Raw genomic sequence first — 19,749 nt, 5'->3', positions numbered from 1 at the left:
GTACGAAACGTCGGTATTTGTCGGTTTTTGTTGGTTTCATCGGTTTTGCATGAATGAAGCGTTGGTTTTTGTCGGTATTGTAGAAATAATCCGTATTGTTTGTGAGAAGTGTCGGATTAAGAGGAATTGCCGGTTTCAAGTTAGGAAGCTTCGGTTTAGGTAATAGAGTCGTCGTCCAATCACCGTTAAGTAGTCGTCGTGGTAGTAGTAGTAGTAGTAGTAGTAGTAGTAGTAGTAGTAGTAGTAGTAGTAGTAGTAGTGGTAGTAGTAGTAGTAGTAGTAGTAGTAGTAGTAGTAGTAGTAGTAGTAGTAGTAGTAGTAGTAGTAGTAGTAGTAGTAGTAGTAGTAGTAGTAGTAGTAGTAGTAGTAGTAGTAGTAGTAGTAGTAGTAGTAGTAGTAGTAGTAGTAGTAGTAGTAGTAGTAGTAGTAGTAGTAGTAGTAGTAGTAGTAGTAGTAGTAGTAGTAGTAGTAGTAGTGGGGGACAAAATCCAACCTCACCTCCACGTGGTGTCCCCTGGGGGTAGGTCATGTGCTGCGGATCTACGCTCACATGGTCGAGCTAACGAGGCACTGGTCTTCTAGTTTGTGGCGCAACTAGTCGTATCTCAGCCTTCAAACACCAAAGCAATGAGTACAATCAACCATGGCCCCGAGTCCCGGGTAAGGGGTGCTAAAAATCTCCCGAGGAACCAACTCAGAATTGCAATTTTAAACGTCAGAACACTGACCCAAGCCGGATCTCTAGAGGCTTTGAAAATGGATCTGGCGCGATACAAGTTGGATATTCTGGGAGTGCAGGAGACGAGATTGCAGGAGCAAGAAATTGATCTCGGAGACCACAAGCTCTAAGATTAATGTGGCCAAAACAAAATGAGAGTGGGTCAGCGGTGGCTGATCAAGAGTCTTTAAGATGTCAGAACTGTCAGCGGCAATTCAGTACAGTTACCGGACGCAAAGTGCACCAAACAAGATTCTGCAAAGCCGGTTCGTCAAAGAATGTCGTCGACAAGTCAAAGTTCGAGCAACTAGAGGCGAGCCTCACCTGTGACAAGTGTGAAAGGAAGTTCAAAACAGTCAATGGCCGAAAAGTTCACCAATCGAGATACTGTGGCAAACCTAAAGCAGCTGCCACACGCGTGTTTTCCTGCAAAGTACAAGATGTTATCGGAAACGAGTTTGAAAACATAGAAGCGTTCAAGTATCTCGGATCATATGTCAGCCTCAAGCATGGAGACCTCCAGGAAGTCAATTGCAAACTTGCAGAAGGTAGACAACGGTTTGCTAACTTCCAAAATCTCTGGAAGAGCAAGCAGCTCAGCGTGCACCTCAAGTGCAATTTGTACAAAGCACTCGTTTTATCAGCCGTGCTGTACAGCTCAGAGACTTGGACTCTTTCGAAATTAATGGAGAGAAAACTTGAGAGTTTCCACTGTGGTTGTCTTCGGAGAATTCTACGTGTGTCATATCTGGAGAAAGCAACGAACGATGAAATTATGTCAAGATCGCGAATGCCCCAACTATCCACGATGATCATGCTCAAACGGATAAAATGGTACGGTCACATCCAGAGAATGGAACCAGGAAGATTAGCCCGCAGTGCCTTCGATTGGGACCCGCCCGATCAATACGCCCATGCCAGACGCGCTCCTGGGGGGCAACGGAAAACGTGGATGAGTCAAATCGAAGGAGACTGTGTACGAAACAAAGTATCGTTCACCAGATTGCAGGAGAAAGCAGCAACCGGGTCAAAGAATGCCTTCAACAATTTCGTCGTACAGCACTTCACAGAATAACCAAACAAATAACTCTTCTTGTTTTGTTTGTATTTGTATTTGTATTTGTATTTGTTGCCAACCGTGCCTTTATTTCATATTTGGAATTAAAGTGTTGAAACAGTAGTAGTAGTAGTAGTAGTAGTAGTAGTAGTAGTAGTATTAGTAGTAGTAGTAGTAGTAGTAGTAGTAGTAGTAGTAGTAGTAGTAGTAGTAGTAGTAGTAGTAGTAGTAGTAGTAGTAGTAGTAGTAGTAGTAGTAGTAGTAGTAGTAGTAGCAGCAGCAGTAGTAGTAGTAGTAGTAGTAGTAGTAGTAGTAGTAGTAGTAGTAGGGGGACAAAATCCAACCTCACCTCCACGTGGTGTCCCCTGGGGGTAGGTCATGTGCTGCGGCTCTACGCTCACATGGTCGAGCTAACGAGGCACTGGTCTTCTAGTTTGTGGCGCAACTAGTCGTATCTCAGCCTTCAAACACCAAAGCAATGAGTACAATCAACCATGGCCCCGAGTCCCGGGTAAGGGGTGCTAAGAATCTCCCGAGGAACCAACTCAGAATTGCAACTTTAAACGTCAGAACACTGACCCAAGCCGGATCTCTAGAGGCTTTGAAAATGGATCTGGCGCGATACAAGTTGGATATTCTGGGAGTGCAGGAGACGAGATTGCAGGAGCAAGAAATTGATCTCGGAGACCACAAGCTCTACCTGTCTGACTCGTGGTTGTCTGGTGTAAAGTCGAGACAAGGAGGAGTGGGCGTTGCTGTAAAGAAGTCATTGATAAACAGCATCGTAGAACAAGTGGCTCTAAGTGAACGTATTTGCTACGTCAAGTTCGCGGCTCAGAGGAGAGCCAATCTAGCTGTTGTTGTCTGCTACGCACCTACGAATGAAGCTAGTCTCCAAGAGAAGGATTTGTTTTGGAGTCAACTTTCAGACCTAGTTTCCAGTTTCAAACATAGGGAGCGTATTTGTGTCATCGGTGACCTCAATGCAGAGCCTGGACACCAGTTGAATGACACCATGAGCTGCAGAGGCCCGTTTGGAATGGGTGAAGAAAATGAAAACTCTGAAAAGTTGTTATCATTTTGCACTTCACACAAATTGCTCGTAGGTGGTACATGGTTCCAGCATCGACAAGTGCATCGGTACACCTTCAACCCTCCCGATCCGAGTTGTCGAAAAAAGATGCTGGATCACATTCTGTTTGCAGAGAGATACAGAGGATGTCTGACGAATGTGAGGTCCAGAAGAGGGAAAACCACAATTACCGATCACGAACTGGTCATTGCGGAAGTATCTATGAAACTTTTGTCTAAAAAGTCATGCTTCACGCCCAGAATCAGTTCTGCAAAGCTGCAAGATGAAACAACGCGTGACTTATTCACGCAGGAGGTCAAGTTACATCTTGATAAGAGCGGCGATTTCGAGAATACAGAGCAGTCTTGGGACAATTTTCGAAAAGCCCTGAACCAAGCAGCAGTGAAATGCCTCCTTCCGGACAAGCGAGTGAACAAACCTTGGATTTCTCCAGATTCTCTGGAACTTATCCGGAAACGAGCCGATCTACAGTTAAAGAAACACAGCAGCGCGGAGGCGCTGTTAGAGTTCACAAACTGCTGTAAGGAAGTCAGAAAAGCTCTACGTGCAGACAAACGGGCATGGCTTGAACGCAAAGGCCAAGAAGTGCAGAGCCTCGCGGACAGAGGCAACTTAAAGGAGGTTTTTGGGGCATCACAGCAGATTTGCCGAAACTGGAGGCCCCAGTTGACCAAATTAGTTTCAAGCACTGGCGTCAACTTACGGACGAAAGAGGAACGACTTGAACGCTGGACGGAACATTTTAGTCAACTCCTGAATCCCTCAACATTCAGTTGCAGTACGAGATTGGATCCCGAAGAAGCAGCTGAAAGCTTGCCGATTGACCTGAGCCAAATTCGATTTGAAGAAGTGCTTGAAGTTGTCCGCAGGTTGAAGAATGGCAAGGCAAGTGGACCCGATAACATTTCCTGTGAGATGTTGAAAGCACACAAGGGTATTGTCGAGTGGCTCTGGGACATCATAGATAAATGTTGGTCGACGGAAGTTCTGCCCGATGACTGGAAGGTAGCAGAAATTGTCCCATTATACAAGAGTAAAGGAAAGAGGTCAGAGTGTTCGAACCACCGAGGGATCTCTCTATTGTCAGTACCAGGCAAAGTGTTCGCTTCCGTTACTCTCAATCGATGCAAAGATTCAGTGGATCGCGTCTTAAGGGAAGAGCAGTGCGGCTTCAGAAAAAGCAGAGGATGCGCCGATCAACTCTTTGCCCTGCGTCAAATAATAGAGAAATCAATGGCGTTTCAATTGGATATTAGCTTTTGTTTCATAGACTTTCGAGCGGCATTCGATTCTGTCGATCGTGAGCAGATGTACCAGATAATGAAACACTATGGTCTGCCGCAAAAAGTGATAAACATCATAAGAAACAGCTATGATGGATTCAAATGTCGAGTCAAAGCCGAAGGTGAGAAGGGACGCTTATTTGATGTCAGAACAGGCGTTAGGCAGGGTGATGTGTGGTCCCCAATCCTATTCGGCCTTGTCATCAACTACATTTTAGCTAACTCGGTGCATGGAGGATTAGACATTGGGAGATTGGTGGCTGACTTAGATTTTGCTGATGATGTTGCTCTCGTGGGGGTCTCAGACAGTGAGGTGCAAGAAAACCTACATCGAATCGAGGCCCTAGCGGAAGCCGCTGGTCTGAAGATTAATGTGGCCAAAACAAAGAATATGGGCGTAAAATGCGACAGCCCAAATGTTGTTGCAGTGCCTAGTATCCAACAGAACGTGGAGATACTCACTGGAACACATAAAGGCAAACTAGGACTCCTGGCAGAGACATCTAGCCAGTCACGACTAACCATCGGCACGGAGGTGCTGCTGGGAACGAAAAAGAAAGCGGGCTGGTTCGAAACACAAGATGGCCGGAAGCTCAGATTGAAAAGCTTAGCGGAGGCTAAGCCAGCGTTGGTAGCTTCACAACAACAATCTGCAGTAGCGGATTTAGAGTCGCTAGAAAATGAGAGTGGGTCAGCGGTGGCTGATCAAGAGTCTTTAAGATGTCAGAACTGTCAGCGGCAATTCAGTACAGTTACCGGACGCAAAGTGCACCAAACAAGATTCTGCAAAGCCGGTTTGTCAAAGAATGTCGTCGACAAGTCAAAGTTCGAGCAACTAGAGGCGAGCCTCACCTGTGACAAGTGTGAAAGGAAGTTCAAAACAGTCAATGGCCGAAAAGTTCACCAATCGAGATACTGTGGCAAACCTAAAGCAGCTGCCACACGCGTGTTTTCCTGCAAAGTACAAGATGTTATCGGAAACGAGTTTGAAAACATAGAAGCGTTCAAGTATCTCGGATCATATGTCAGCCTCAAGCATGGAGACCTCCAGGAAGTCAATTGCAAACTTGCAGAAGGTAGACAACGGTTTGCTAACTTCCAAAACCTCTGGAAGAGCAAGCAGCTCAGCGTGCACCTCAAGTGCAATTTGTACAAAGCACTCGTTTTATCAGCCGTGCTGTACAGCTCAGAGACTTGGACTCTTTCGAAATTAATGGAGAGAAAACTTGAGAGTTTCCACTGTGGTTGTCTTCGGAGAATTCTACGTGTGTCATATCTGGAGAAAGCAACGAACGATGAAATTATGTCAAGATCGCGAATGCCCCAACTATCCACGATGATCATGCTCAAACGGATAAAATGGTACGGTCACATCCAGAGAATGGAACCAGGAAGATTAGCCCGCAATGCCTTCGATTGGGACCCGCCCGATCATTACGCCCATGCCAGACGCGCTCCTGGGGGGCAACGGAAAACGTGGATGAGTCAAATCGAAGGAGACTGTGTACGAAACAAAGTATCGTTCACCAGATTGCAGGAGAAAGCAGCAACCGGGTCAAAGAATGCCTTCAACAATTTCGTCGTACAGCACTTCACAGAATAACCAAACAAATAACTCTTCTTGTTTTGCTTGTATTTGTATTTGTATTTGTTGCCAACCGTGCCTTTATTTCATATTTGGAATTAAAGTGTTGAAACAGTAGTAGTAGTAGTAGTAGTAGTAGTAGTAGTAGTAGTAGTAGTAGTAGTAGTAGTAGTAGTAGTAATAGTAGTAGTAGTAATAGTAGTAGTAGTAGTAGTAGTAGTAGTAGTAGTAGTAGTAGCAGTAGTAGTAGTAGTAGTAGTAGTAGTAGTAGTAGTAGTAGTAGTAGTAGTAGTAGTAGTAGTAGTAGTAGTTGTAGTACTCCTCATTTATATGCAAAAATTTGAAAAAGCTGCTAAATTATTGATAAAAAAGATCGAATTCCATGAAAAACCTTTGTTAATAACTTTTTAATATTTTGGAAAAGACAAGTTATGAGAAAATGTATGATAGCTCATTTTGAAGTCGCAGCAATGTAATTTTTGAATTTTTGTAGAAGTAACGGCCAATATGCTCATTTTTATACAAAAATTTCAAAAGACTCTCAAATTACTGAAAAAAAATCGAACTCCAATAAAAACGTTTGTTAATAAATTTTTGAACAAGACGAGATAGAAATTTTATGCTAGCTCATCTCAGTGCTGTGGTAAATTACATTTGAATTGTTTTAGAAATAACTGCCAAGGTGCTCATTTATACACAAAAATTTTAAAAAACTGTTAAACTACTGATAAAAAAATTGAATTCCATGAAAAACGTTTGTTAATAACGTTTTGAAATCGACCAATTAGAAAGTGAATGATAGCTCATTTGAAAGCTGAAACAATGTATTTTTTGAATGTCTGTAGAAATAACTGCCAATACGCTCATTTTTATACAAAAATTTTGAAAAACTGTTAAACTCCTGATAAATAAAATCGAATTCCATGAAAAACGTTTGCTAATAACTTTTTGAAATAGACGAGTTGGAAAATGAATAATAGATCATTTTAAAGATGAAACAATGTACTTTTTAAATTTTTGTAGAAATAACTGCCAATATGCCCATTTCTATACAAAATTTCAAAAGACTCTCAAATTACTGAAAAAAAAATCGAACTCCATTAAAAACGTTTGTTAATAAATTTTTGAAAAAGACGAGTTAGAAATTTATGCTAGCCCATCTCAGTGCTGTGGTAAATTACCTTTGAATTGTTTTAGAAATAATTGCCAAGGTGCGCAATTATATACAAAACTTTCAAAAAACTCTTAAATTACTGATAAAAAAATTGAATTCCATGAAAAACGTTTGTTAATAACGTTTTGAAATAGACGAGTTGGAAAATGAATAATAGCTCATTTTAAAGCTGAAACAATGTACTTTTTTTGAATTTTTGTAGAAACAACTGCCAATATGCTCATTTCCACACAAAATTTCAAAAGACCCTCAAATTACTGAAAAAAAAATCGAACTCCATTAAAAATGTTTGCTGATAACTTTTTGAAGAAGAAGTGTTAGAAAGTCTATGTAGGCTCATTTTGTTGCGGTGATAGGGTTCTTACAGAATATATATAGATCTTTGTTCGATTGTGTTTATTTGTGTTCAAAATTTTCAATATTTAGCGATCTAGGGGCGAAAAATTGGGTATTTTTGTGGTACTTTGACTAAATTTCCCCTTTTTTCAAGACAAAACATACAAGTTTTTGGTATCATAGTAAACTAGAACTCAAGTATCCAACAACCATATAATTATCTTTTTAAAGTATGGCCAAACAAGAGAATGCAAGAGCAATGTAGAGACCAAAATCAGGGTCGATTTTGGCGAAATTTTCAAATTTTCAAAGTTGTTTAGTTTAATAACTTTTTTGTTTTGAATCAAATTTACAAGTATGTTATATCATTTTCTTGCTCATTTAATACTCTTTATGAATATATTAGTTTCAAAAAGTTTGGATCCAGTTTCATGGCCTAATTTTTTGATATTCCAAATTTTGCTGAAAATAAGCCAATTCCAGCCAAAATCTCAAAAATCGAGTTTTGATTCCTGAAATTTTTTAACTTTTTTTAACCCTAGGTTGAAGCCCCTGCTCATGCTGATTCCAAAACATATTCATTTTTTAAATTTGGTTCTGTAGTTTTCGCGATATAAGCATTTTTCGGACGCATACCAGGGCCCCCTTCGTCCCAGCTACCCACCCACCAACTGCAAACCTTTTTTTTATGTGTTCCCGATCGAATTTTGAAATCCCACTTGCTTAGTTAGATTCTATGTGAAACCAGCTTTCAAATGATATACTTTTTAAATTTCAAGTTTAGAAGTGCTCTCTTCATAGTTGTTCACTATAAAGCAGGGTATGAAAATTTCGTTTGGTGTGTTGCCTCACGGTAACGTGACATGCTAATTGTGAGGCAACACAGGTGGAGACAGCATCACCTGCATCCGCTCACTGAACTGCCATGAATAGAGCATTTGAAATTGCGCAACGTATACGAAAGTTCCAAAAGCTCAGACAGTAAGCCGAAATAATTTAATTAGTTCCAATAGGTCGGCAGGACGGATCGACGGATCGTCAGGACAGGGATGAGTTGCGATGACGGGACCGGGGGGGAGGGTCCCGATCAGGAGGACAGGACCGGGTCGCGATCAGGGGGCCATCGATGCGTTTCGATGGCACCCATACAAAAGTTATATCGCTGGAAAGCTCTCGTGACGGCGAATTTGATGGGCTATATGGCAGGACTCAATAAGGGCGTACTATTATATCTATACTATTAGTTGGTTGCTGGCGTTTTGTTAGAGCTTTGATATTTTGAAATGCAATTTCAGATTAGATGATTGCCTTTTCGTTGTTGAAGGCATAGCAAAAATTTATGGATGGAAACAACTCAAATTACCCGAAGATCCTGTGTGCCTTACCCGAAGATCCTGTTACCCGAAGATTACCCGAAGATCCTGCTATTCGCTTAATTTCTCGATCCGGGATCGTATTAGGAGATCAATTACTGACAGTGTGATATTATATATGATCCTTGCACAAATTCAATCTTCAATCAGCGAATCTTCAAACCCTATCCCAGAAGTGTCTATACTGTTTGAAACAAGAATTTTCTAATGTTGGACAATCTTGTCAGTCGAAACGTTCCAAAGATGATGTTTTGTCTTTATTCATTTTGGCATTTAATGAATTTGGGCGTTAGTTGTATATTAATTGAGACACTCGGAATATTTATATTATGTTTTTTTTTCTTTATTTTGCCATCTTGTTGCAACGAACACGTTAATTCTCTTTTATCTGCATTAGGCAATTTGTTCCATTCTGTCATATGCTTCGAAGTTGGTTTAGAGAGCGGTATTTATTCCCTTAGCCCTTAAAGAGCATTTCCGTCGATTTGAGCTGATTTTCATGAGCCCGGGAAAAATCAATACGATCAATGCAGGATATGATGCTCGTTCATTTAATTGACTAGGTTATATGTGTTGTTATTTATTTCGCTCGTTTCCTGTTAAGCATATCACATTTGTTTTACTACATGACTAGGTTTTATAAGTGTTGTTAGTTATTTCACTAATTGTTCTGACCCTCTTGAGGGGGGAGGAACTATATACTCAAATGGGTTTTTTCTTCCGTCAATTTTGGCCGATCGACATTTTAATCGTAGAGAAATATGAGTGGTATCGTTAAAAAGCTGGTCCAGCGTAGAATCAAACTCGGTATGGAGTATCCCATGTGTTCCTAGAGTCTAAAACAAAAAGAAATTTTGCTATAGCTTGTCTAGGAAAAAGTTAGCTTTTCATACGGAAATTTGCGAATTTCTCGATTAGCGAATATTAAAAATAGGTCTTTTTCATCGGGTCAAGGAGTTGTCCAAATTAAATCAAACTTGGCATGGAGTATCCCCAGTGTAGGTAGACTCTGAGACAAAACGAATTTTTGGTATAGCTTGCCTAGGAAAAAAGTTAATTTTTCGTACGGAAATTTGCGATTATTTCAAATAAGTAATTTTAAAAAAAGTCGTTTTTTTTTGGGTCAAGAAATTGTTCAAATCAAACCAAACTTGGTATGGAGTATTCCGGGGGTAAGTAGACTGTGAGACAAAAAGAGTTTTTGGTATAGCTTGCCTAGGAAAAAAGTTAGTTTTTCGTACGGAAATTTGCGATTATTTCAAATAAGTAATTTTAAAAATAAGTCGTTTTTATCGGGTCAAGAAATTGTTCAAATCAAACCACAATCAATATGGAGTATCACCAGTGCAGTTAGAGTGTAAAACAAAAACAAATTTTGGTATAGCTTTCCTTGGAAAAAAGTTAGGTTGTCATACGGAAATTTGCGAATTTCGCGATTAGCGAATTTTAAAAATAGGTTTTTTTTATGGGGTCAAGGAGTTGTTCAAATCAAACCAAACTCGGTATGAAAAATCACCAGTGCACTTAGAGTGTAAAACAAAAAAAATTGTTGGCATAGCTTTCCTAGGAAAAAAGTTAAGTCATACGGAAACTTGCTATTATTTCGAATAAATAATTTTAAAAATAGGTCTTTTTCGTCGGGTCAAGGAGTTGTCCAAAGTGAACCAAACTCGGTATTGAGTATACCATGGGTGCCTAGAGTCTAAAACAGAAAGAATTTTTGGTTAAGCTTGCCTAGGAGAAAAGTTAGCTTTTCATACGGAAACTTGCGATTATTTCAAATAAATTGCAATAATTGAATTTTAAAAATTGGTCTATTTCGTCGGATCAAGGAGTTGTTCAAATCAAACCAAATTCGGCATGGAGTATCCCCAGTGTATGTAGAGTCTAAAACAAAAAGAACTTTTGCTATAGCTTGCCTAGGAAAAAAGTTAGTTTTTCATACGGAAATTTGCTATTATTTCGAATAAATAATTTTAAAAATAGGTCTTTTTCGTCGGGTCAAGGAGTTGTCCAACGTGAACCAAACTCGGTATTAAGTATACCATGGGTGCCTAGAGACTAAAACAGAAAGAATTTTTGGAATAGCTTGCCTAGGAAAAAAGTTAGTTTTTCATACGGAAATTTGCTATTATTTGGAATAAATAATTTTAAAAATAGGTCTTTTTCGTCGGGTCAAGGAGTTGTCCAAAGTGAACCAAACTCGGCATTGAGTATACCATGGGTATAACTACATTGTAAAACAAAAAAGATTTTTGGTATAGCTTGCCTAGGAAAAAAGTTAGTTTTTCGTACGTTAATTTCCGATTAATTCGAATAGTTAATTTTAAATAATTTTGAAAAATAGATCTCTTTGATTAGGTCTTAGAGTTGTCCAAAACGAACCAAACTCGGTGTGGAGTGTTCCATGGGTATCTAGATGGTAAACCAAAAGGAATTTTTGGTATAGTTTGCCTAGGAAAAAAGTAAGTTTTTCGTAAGTTAATTTCCGATTAATTCGAATAGTTAATTTTAAATAATTTTGAAAAACAGATCTTTTTGATTAGGTCTTAGAGTTGTCCAAATCGAAACAAACTCGGTGTGGAGTGTTCCATGGGTATCTAGATGGTAAAACAAAAAAAAATTTGCTATAGCTTGCCTAGGAAAAAAGTTGGGTTTTCATACGGAAATTTGCGAATTTCGCAAATAACGATTTTTAAAAACAGGTCTTTTTCATTGGGTCAAGGAGTTGTCCAAATCGAACCAAACTCGGTATCGAGTATCCCATGGGTAAGTACATTGTAAAACAAAAAAAGAATTTTTGGTATAGCTTGCCTAGGAAATAAGTTAGTTTCTCATACGGAAATTTGCGAATTTTGCGATTAGCGAATTTTAAAAATAGGTCTTTTTCATCGGGTCAAGGAGTTGTCCAAATCAAACCAAACTTGGCATGGAGTATCCCCAGGGTAGGTAGACTCTGAGACAAAAAGAATTTTTGGTATAGCTTGCCTAGGAAAAAAGTTAGTTTTTCGTACGGAAATTTGCGAATATTTCAAATAAGGAATTTTAAAAATAAGTCTTTTTTATTGGGTCAAGAAGTTGTTCAAAGTGAACCAAATTGATATCCGAGACTACCAGTACTATTTAGGTTGTAATGCAAAAAGAATGCTCAGCCTAACTTCCATAGTAAAAAAGTTCGTATTTCAATCGGAAATATCGGCTTTTTCGCTTATTATTCGCTTATTCTGTTTTCAAAAATATAGAAATTTTATCGGGTCAAGGAGTTGTCCAAATCGAACCAAACTCGGCATCGAGTATCCCATTGGTAACTAAATTGTAAAACAAAAAGAATTTTTGGTATAGCTTGCCTAGGAAAAAAGTTGGGCTTTCATACGGAAATTTGCGAATTTCGCAAATAACGAATTTTAAAAATAGGTCTTTTTCATTGGGTCAAGGAGTTGTCCAAATCGAACCAAACTTGGCATGGCGTATCCCCAGGGTAAGTAGACTCTGAGAAAAAAAGAATTTTTGGTATAGCTTGCCTAGGAAAAAAGTTAGTTATTCGTACGGAAATTTGCGAATATTTCAAATAAGGAATTTTAAAAATAAGTCTTTTTTATCGGGTCAAGAAGTTGTTCAAAGTGAACCAAATTGATATCCGAGACTACCAGTACTATTTAAGTTGTAATGCAAAAAAAATGGTCAGCCTAACTTCCATAGTAAAAAAGTTCGTATTTCAATCGGAAATATCGGCTTTTTCGCTTATTATTCGCTTATTCTGTTTTCAAAAATATAGAAATTTTATCGGGTCAAGGAGTTGTCCAAATCGAACCAAACTCGGTATTAAGTATACCATGGGTGCCTAGAGACTAAAACAGAAAGAATTTTTGGAATAGCTTGCCTAGGAAAAAAGTTAGTTTTTCATACGGAAATTTGCTATTATTTGGAATAAATAATTTTAAAAATAGGTCTTTTTCGTCGGGTCAAGGAGTTGTCCAACGTGAACCAAACTCGGTATTAAGTATACCATGGGTGCCTAGAGACTAAAACAGAAAGAATTTTTGGAATAGCTTGCCTAGGAAAAAAGTTAGTTTTTCATACGGAAATTTGCTATTATTTGGAATAAATAATTTTAAAAATAGGTCTTTTTCGTCGGGTCAAGGAGTTGTCCTAAGTGAACCAAACTCGGCATTGAGTATACCATGGGTATAACTACATTGTAAAACAAAAAAGATTTTTGGTATAGCTTGCCTAGGAAAAAAGTTAGTTTTTCGTACGTTAATTTCCGATTAATTCGAATAGTTAATTTTAAATAATTTTGAAAAATAGATCTCTTTGATTAGGTCTTAGAGTTGTCCAAAACGAACCAAACTCGGTGTGGAGTGTTCCATGGGTATCTAGATGGTAAACCAAAAGGAATTTTTGGTATAGTTTGCCTAGGAAAAAAGTAAGTTTTTCGTACGTTAATTTCCGATTAATTCGAATAGTTAATTTTAAATAATTTTGAAAAACAGATCTTTTTGATTAGGTCTTAGAGTTGTCCAAATCGAAACAAACTCGGTGTGGAGTGTTCCATGGGTATCTAGATGGTAAAACAAAAAAAAATTTGCTATAGCTTGCCTAGGAAAAAAGTTGGGTTTTCATACGGAAATTTGCGAATTTCGCAAATAACGATTTTTAAAAACAGGTCTTTTTCATTGGGTCAAGGAGTTGTCCAAATCGAACCAAACTCGGTATCGAGTATCCCATGGGTAAGTACATTGTAAAACAAAAAAAGAATTTTTGGTATAGCTTGCCTAGGAAATAAGTTAGTTTCTCATACGGAAATTTGCGAATTTTGCGATTAGCGAATTTTAAAAATAGGTCTTTTTCATCGGGTCAAGGAGTTGTCCAAATCAAACCAAACTTGGCATGGAGTATCCCCAGGGTAGGTAGACTCTGAGACAAAAAGAATTTTTGGTATAGCTTGCCTAGGAAAAAAGTTAGTTTTTCGTACGGAAATTTGCGAATATTTCAAATAAGGAATTTTAAAAATAAGTCTTTTTTATTGGGTCAAGAAGTTGTTCAAAGTGAACCAAATTGATATCCGAGACTACCAGTACTATTTAGGTTGTAATGCAAAAAGAATGCTCAGCCTAACTTCCATAGTAAAAAAGTTCGTATTTCAATCGGAAATATCGGCTTTTTCGCTTATTATTCGCTTATTCTGTTTTCAAAAATATAGAAATTTTATCGGGTCAAGGAGTTGTCCAAATCGAACCAAACTCGGCATCGAGTATCCCATTGGTAACTAAATTGTAAAACAAAAAGAATTTTTGGTATAGCTTGCCTAGGAAAAAAGTTGGGCTTTCATACGGAAATTTGCGAATTTCGCAAATAACGAATTTTAAAAATAGGTCTTTTTCATTGGGTCAAGGAGTTGTCCAAATCGAACCAAACTTGGCATGGCGTATCCCCAGGGTAAGTAGACTCTGAGAAAAAAAGAATTTTTGGTATAGCTTGCCTAGGAAAAAAGTTAGTTATTCGTACGGAAATTTGCGAATATTTCAAATAAGGAATTTTAAAAATAAGTCTTTTTTATCGGGTCAAGAAGTTGTTCAAAGTGAACCAAATTGATATCCGAGACTACCAGTACTATTTAAGTTGTAATGCAAAAAAAATGGTTAGCCTAACTTCCATAGTAAAAAAGTTCGTATTTCAATCGGAAATATCGGCTTTTTCGCTTATTATTCGCTTATTCTGTTTTCAAAAATATAGAAATTTTATCGGGTCAAGGAGTTGTCCAAATCGAACCAAACTCGGTATCGAGTATCCCATGGGTAACTACATTGTAAAACAAAAAGAATTTTTGGTATAGCTTGCCTAGGAAAAAAGTTGGGCTTTCATACGGAAATTTGCGAATTTCGCAAATAACGAATTTTAAAAATAGGTCTTTTTCATTGGGTCAAGGAGTTGTCCAAATCGAACAAAACTCGGTATCGAGTATCCCATGGGTAACTACAATGTAAAACAAAAAGAATTTTTGGTATAGCTTGCCTAGGAAAAAAGTTAGTTTTTCGTACGTTAATTTCCGATTAATTCGAATAGTTAATTTTAAATAATTTTGAAAAATAGATCTTTTTGATTAGGTCTTCGAGTTGTCCAAATCGAACCAAACTCGGTGTGGAGTGTTCCAAGGGTATCTAGATGATAAAACAAAAAAAAATTTGGTATAGCTTTCCTAGGAAAAAAGTTAGGTTGTCATACGTATCTTTTTGAAGTTCTCGAAAAAGGAATTTTAAAAATAGATCTTTTTTATCGGGTCAAGAAGTTGTTCAAATCGAACCAAACTTGATATGGAGTATCCCCGGGGTAGCTAGACTCTGAGACAAAAAGAATTTTTGGTATAGCTTGCCTAGGAAAAAAGTCAATTTTTCGTACGGAAATTTGCGATTATTGCAAATAAGTAATTTTAAAAATAAGTCTTTTTTATCGGGTCAAGAAGTTGTTCAAATCAAACCAAACTTGGTATGGAGTATCCCCGGGGTAGGTAGACTTTGAGACTAAAAAAATTTTTGGTATAGCTTGCCTAGGAAATAAGTTAGTTTTTCGTACGGAAATTTCCGATTAATTCGAATAATTAATTTTATATAATTTTTAAAAATAGGTCTTTTTTATCGGGTCAAGAAGTTGTTCAAATCAAACCAAACTTGGTATGGAGTATCCCCGGAATAGGTAGACTCTGAGACAAAAAGAATTTTTGGTATAGCTTGCCTAAGAAAAAAGTTTGTTTTTCGTACGGAAATTTGCGATTATTTCAAATAAGTAATTTTTAAAATGAGTCTTTTTTATCGGGTCAAGAAGTTGTTCAAATCAAACCAAACTTGGTATGGAGTATCCCCGGGGTAGGTAGACTCTGAGACAAAAAGAATTTTTGGTATAGCTTGCATAGGAAAAAAGTTAGTTTTTCGTACGGAAATTTCCGATTAATTCGAATAATTAATTTTAAATATTTTTTATAAATAGGTCTTTTTTATCGGGTCAAGAAGTTGTTCAAGTCAAACCAAACTTGGAATGGAGTATCCCCGGGGTAGCTAGACTCTGAGACAAAAAGAATTTTTGGTATAGCTTGCCTAGGAAAAAAGTTAGTTTTTCGTACGGAAATTTGCGATTATGTCAAATAAGTAATTTTAAAAATAAGTCTTTTTTATCGGGTCAAGGAGTTGTTCAAAGTGAACCAAATTGATATCCCAAACTACCAGTACTATTTAGGTTGTAATGCAAAAAGATTGGTCCGCCTAACTTTCCTAGAAAAAAGGTTCGTATTTCAATCGGAAATATCGACTTTTTCGCTTATTATATTTTAAAAAATAGTTGAATTTTATCGGATCTTAGAGTTGTTTAAAGTGAACCAAATTGTTATCCCAGACTACCAGTACTATTTAGGTTGTAATGCAAAAAGATTGGTCCGCCTAACTTTCATAGAAAAAAACTTCGTATTTCAATCGGAAATATCGACTTTTTCGCTTATTATATTTTAAAAAATAGTTGAATTTTATCGAATCTTAGAGTTGTTTAAAGTGAACCAAATTGTTATCCCAGACTACCAGTACTATTTAGGTTGTAATGCAAAAAGATTGGTCCGCCTAACTTTCCTAGAAAAAAAGTTATTATTGCAATCTGTTTTGGAGAGAGCTTTTCGAGCCTAGTTTTTTCTAGTGCTCTGCTCAATTCTCCTATAGTTGTTTGTTTGTAACTCCGCCATAGCCGGTCCCCAGCCCGGTTGAGAAAAGGAGGAGGGGAACACACCCAGAACATACTGGAAAATCTCAAAAAGTTGATTTTTGCAATCAACTTGAGACAATTTTCCGACAGTACTGCTATAAAAAGATGTTTAAAAAGTGTATGGCGCAGACTTTAGCTCGCCTATGATAAAGTTTCTAGCTCGTCTATGTTGCAGAAACGGTGCGTCTATGGGACAGTTTTTGGCTCGTCTATGTTGCAGAGTTGGTGCTTGGTGCGTCTATGGGGCAGTTTTTGGCTCGTCTATGGGGCAGACTTTGGCTCGACCGTAAGTACTTGGTGCGTTTATGTTGCTCGTTCAAAAAAATTCCTCGCCTGTGTATGTTTGAACGCACCATACCCCCTGTGTGCGTTCAAAAACGGTCTGTGTCATAAACGAGCACAAACGATAACCTCGACCTGGGTACAACTGCTGCATGCATTTGGGTTCAATCCGAAAATAAAGTTCGACCTTTCGCATTGAGAATCGGACGCTTGTTAACTGATAAATTACACAAAGATAATGAAGCTCTCAAAAATCACGATAAAAACAGAACGATGAGAACATAGCGATCATTGGCGAGAGAATTCAATGAGATTTAAAACATTGAGAATGGTTCTGCGATTATCTCGATCGTGAAAAACTACAAAAAGTCGGTGATATAAGCGAGTAGAATTCTTGAAATCAATTTCATTTACACGGAAACGGAATCATGAGAACAAGTTGTCTCTGCATGATGTTTAGAGATAATACATTTATCTATTTACCTCAATTTTTTTCCGATAAGGCTGTTTTGAAACAACCGTATACCGGAAAACAATTCCGATTAGAGTGAAAAATAGTTGTCTAAAAGATTATTACGAAGGCAGGCCGAGGAAACAAATAAGCCCAAGTTCTCCAAATCCTCAAAGGATCTTGGCTGGTATTTAGACAAAAGGTCTGCCATATTAGAGACAATGAGGAAATAGTTAACTGGATCAACCAATTTACCAGGAAAGAAGATGAAAATAAGAACGCAAATGCAAATACAGCATTTTTGGGCCAGAGACTAACGACGAACTTTTTAATGGCATCAACTCGACATAGTGTGACCACTCCATGATCTAATTGGACAACAGAAAAATATCAACTATGAAATATTTTTCCGCTGGACCTAAAATATTAAATGGCGCTGTTCTGCGCACGCTACTGATAACTTCCAGTTTTGTTTGTGTTTTGTGTATTGCCTGGCATTTTCTGGAAAGGTTGAAATAATTGGAAACTGTTGGAAAGTGCACTTGACAGACATTATTTGTGAGTTTATTTCTTGTCACCATTTAAATTTGAACAAGATAAATGCCGATTTGCATGCAAAATTTTCCTGTGATAAGAAGATTGCCAGTATGTTCAGTTCCTGAAAAGTGACATAACGAGCACAAAATAGACCGAGTACTGTATTGGCTCCAACGAGTGACTCCGTGATAAAGAATCCCCTTGCTCGGATCCAGGCACTAAAAGAAGCGTCCCGTTGACTAACAAAGAATTTGGATCGACGAATAAATAGCAAACTTTGTTTTAGGGGCACGGAGTGCGCAAGCCAACTGCAACATTGAAACAGCATCTGTCTTCTGAAACGCTTATCGTCAAATTGGAACACCATATCTCCCAAACTAGACCGTCAATGAAGCCCAAATGGTCCCATTTGGGCCCTTCATTCTGCCCAAATGGTCTTCAACTCGCGTCGCCTCGAGTGCAAAAGACGAGAGCACTCCGTGGAGGCGAAAATCTACCGCGAAAGCTTAGTTGATTGAGCAACATAATTTTAATAAAACAAGATTGAAGGAAGTCTGAAAATCTGTTAGGTATTTATAAATACAGCCAGACCGCCTCCGACCGCCGCCACAAGCACTATTACACCACAACTTTCTGACTCGCACATCGACCTCCGCCTCCGACATCCGCCTCCGCCTCCGACCTCCGACTCCGACCTCCGCCTCCGACAGCCGCCACAAGCACTACTACACCACAACTTTCTGACTCGCACATCGACCTCCGCCTCCGACCTCCGCCTCCGACCTCCGCCTCCGACCTCCGCCTCCGACCTCCGCCTCCGACCTCCGCCTCCGACCTCCGACCTCCGCCTCCGACCTCCGACCGCCGCCACATCGACCTCCGCCTCCGACCTCCGCCTCCGACCTCCGCCTCTGACCTCCGCCTCCGCCTCCGACCGCCGCCACATCGACCTCCGCCTCCGACCTCCGACCTCCGCCTCCGACGTCCGACCTCCGCCTCCGACGTCCGACCTCCGACCTCCGCCTCAGACTCCACTGCAAAGATGTAAATGCACCAATATATGGTATAGTTTGAGCTAGAATAGCTTTTGAGGGTATCGCCATATTAAAAGTTTTAAGCATGATGTCAGTTATTCGAAATTTTCAAAACTTGCTATGTCCTTTGTATGTACAGTCTGATGGATGAGAGAAATGTGAAACATTCTGTGCAGTGTTGACCAAGAATGTAAATAAGAATGTGAAGAAGAAAGGCAGACTGGGATATTTCTTAATCGACTCTGGGCAGACTGGCAAAAGTATTTATACTGCTATTTGTCTGGTTCAGTACTGGTTACAATTGAAATGAAATGGTGCAGCGCTGAAACTCACTTTGAGCAAGGTCCGGGTACTCCACAAAGCAACCAGACGAGTTTTAACACACTGGAAAAGAACACTAGGACATAGCCCACTAGGCCAAAGCCCATCTTTTGGGAGTCTACATGGTTCTATACTACACGGGTTGACTTAGCTGGCGAGTTTTCTACGAGCAAGCAATCTTACCCCCAGAGCGACTTCACTATTCTTCTCCTGGAAAATGCGCAGCCGGTTAATACCCTGAGCCAGCAGTCGTTCTAGTGATGTCCACAGTTATCACCCTTGTCTCCTCTCCGTCGTTGTTGGCTTCCGGTTTTGTCTTAACCTAGCTTACTTGCTGATTGGTTGCATTTTTATGAAATCAAATGCCACCCAGCAAAATTAAATCCGAGTTGAGGAACTTGTAACCTAGTGATACTTTGATTTTTTAAATCTATTTGAATCACATTTCCGGTTACGCCTTGTAAATCTACGATAGTTGATAGTTGCTTAAAAGAGTGAAACAAGCGATTAAGAGATCCCTTCTTTTTTAAATTGCATCGTTCAAATAATGTGTTTGAAAACAATCAGTTGAAAGTTTTTATTGGCAAGGATGCTAAAATTTAACTCTAAATAATTTTACAGAACTCGTATCTTTTAACAAAAAGTTTCTAAATACAAAAAACTTGACCACACAGCAGCTTAGTTGAGCAAGAAAGATTACGCAAATACTTTTTTGGTGCAAAATTTTCTTGTTAATATCAAATGCAGTGCAGAATTTGTTGA

This window comes from Convolutriloba macropyga, chromosome 5 (assembly GCF_964194025.1).
Source record: "Convolutriloba macropyga chromosome 5, txConMacr16.3, whole genome shotgun sequence".
Classification (NCBI taxonomy): Eukaryota; Metazoa; Xenacoelomorpha; order Acoela; family Convolutidae; genus Convolutriloba; species Convolutriloba macropyga.
This window is presented reverse-complemented; position numbering follows the sequence as displayed.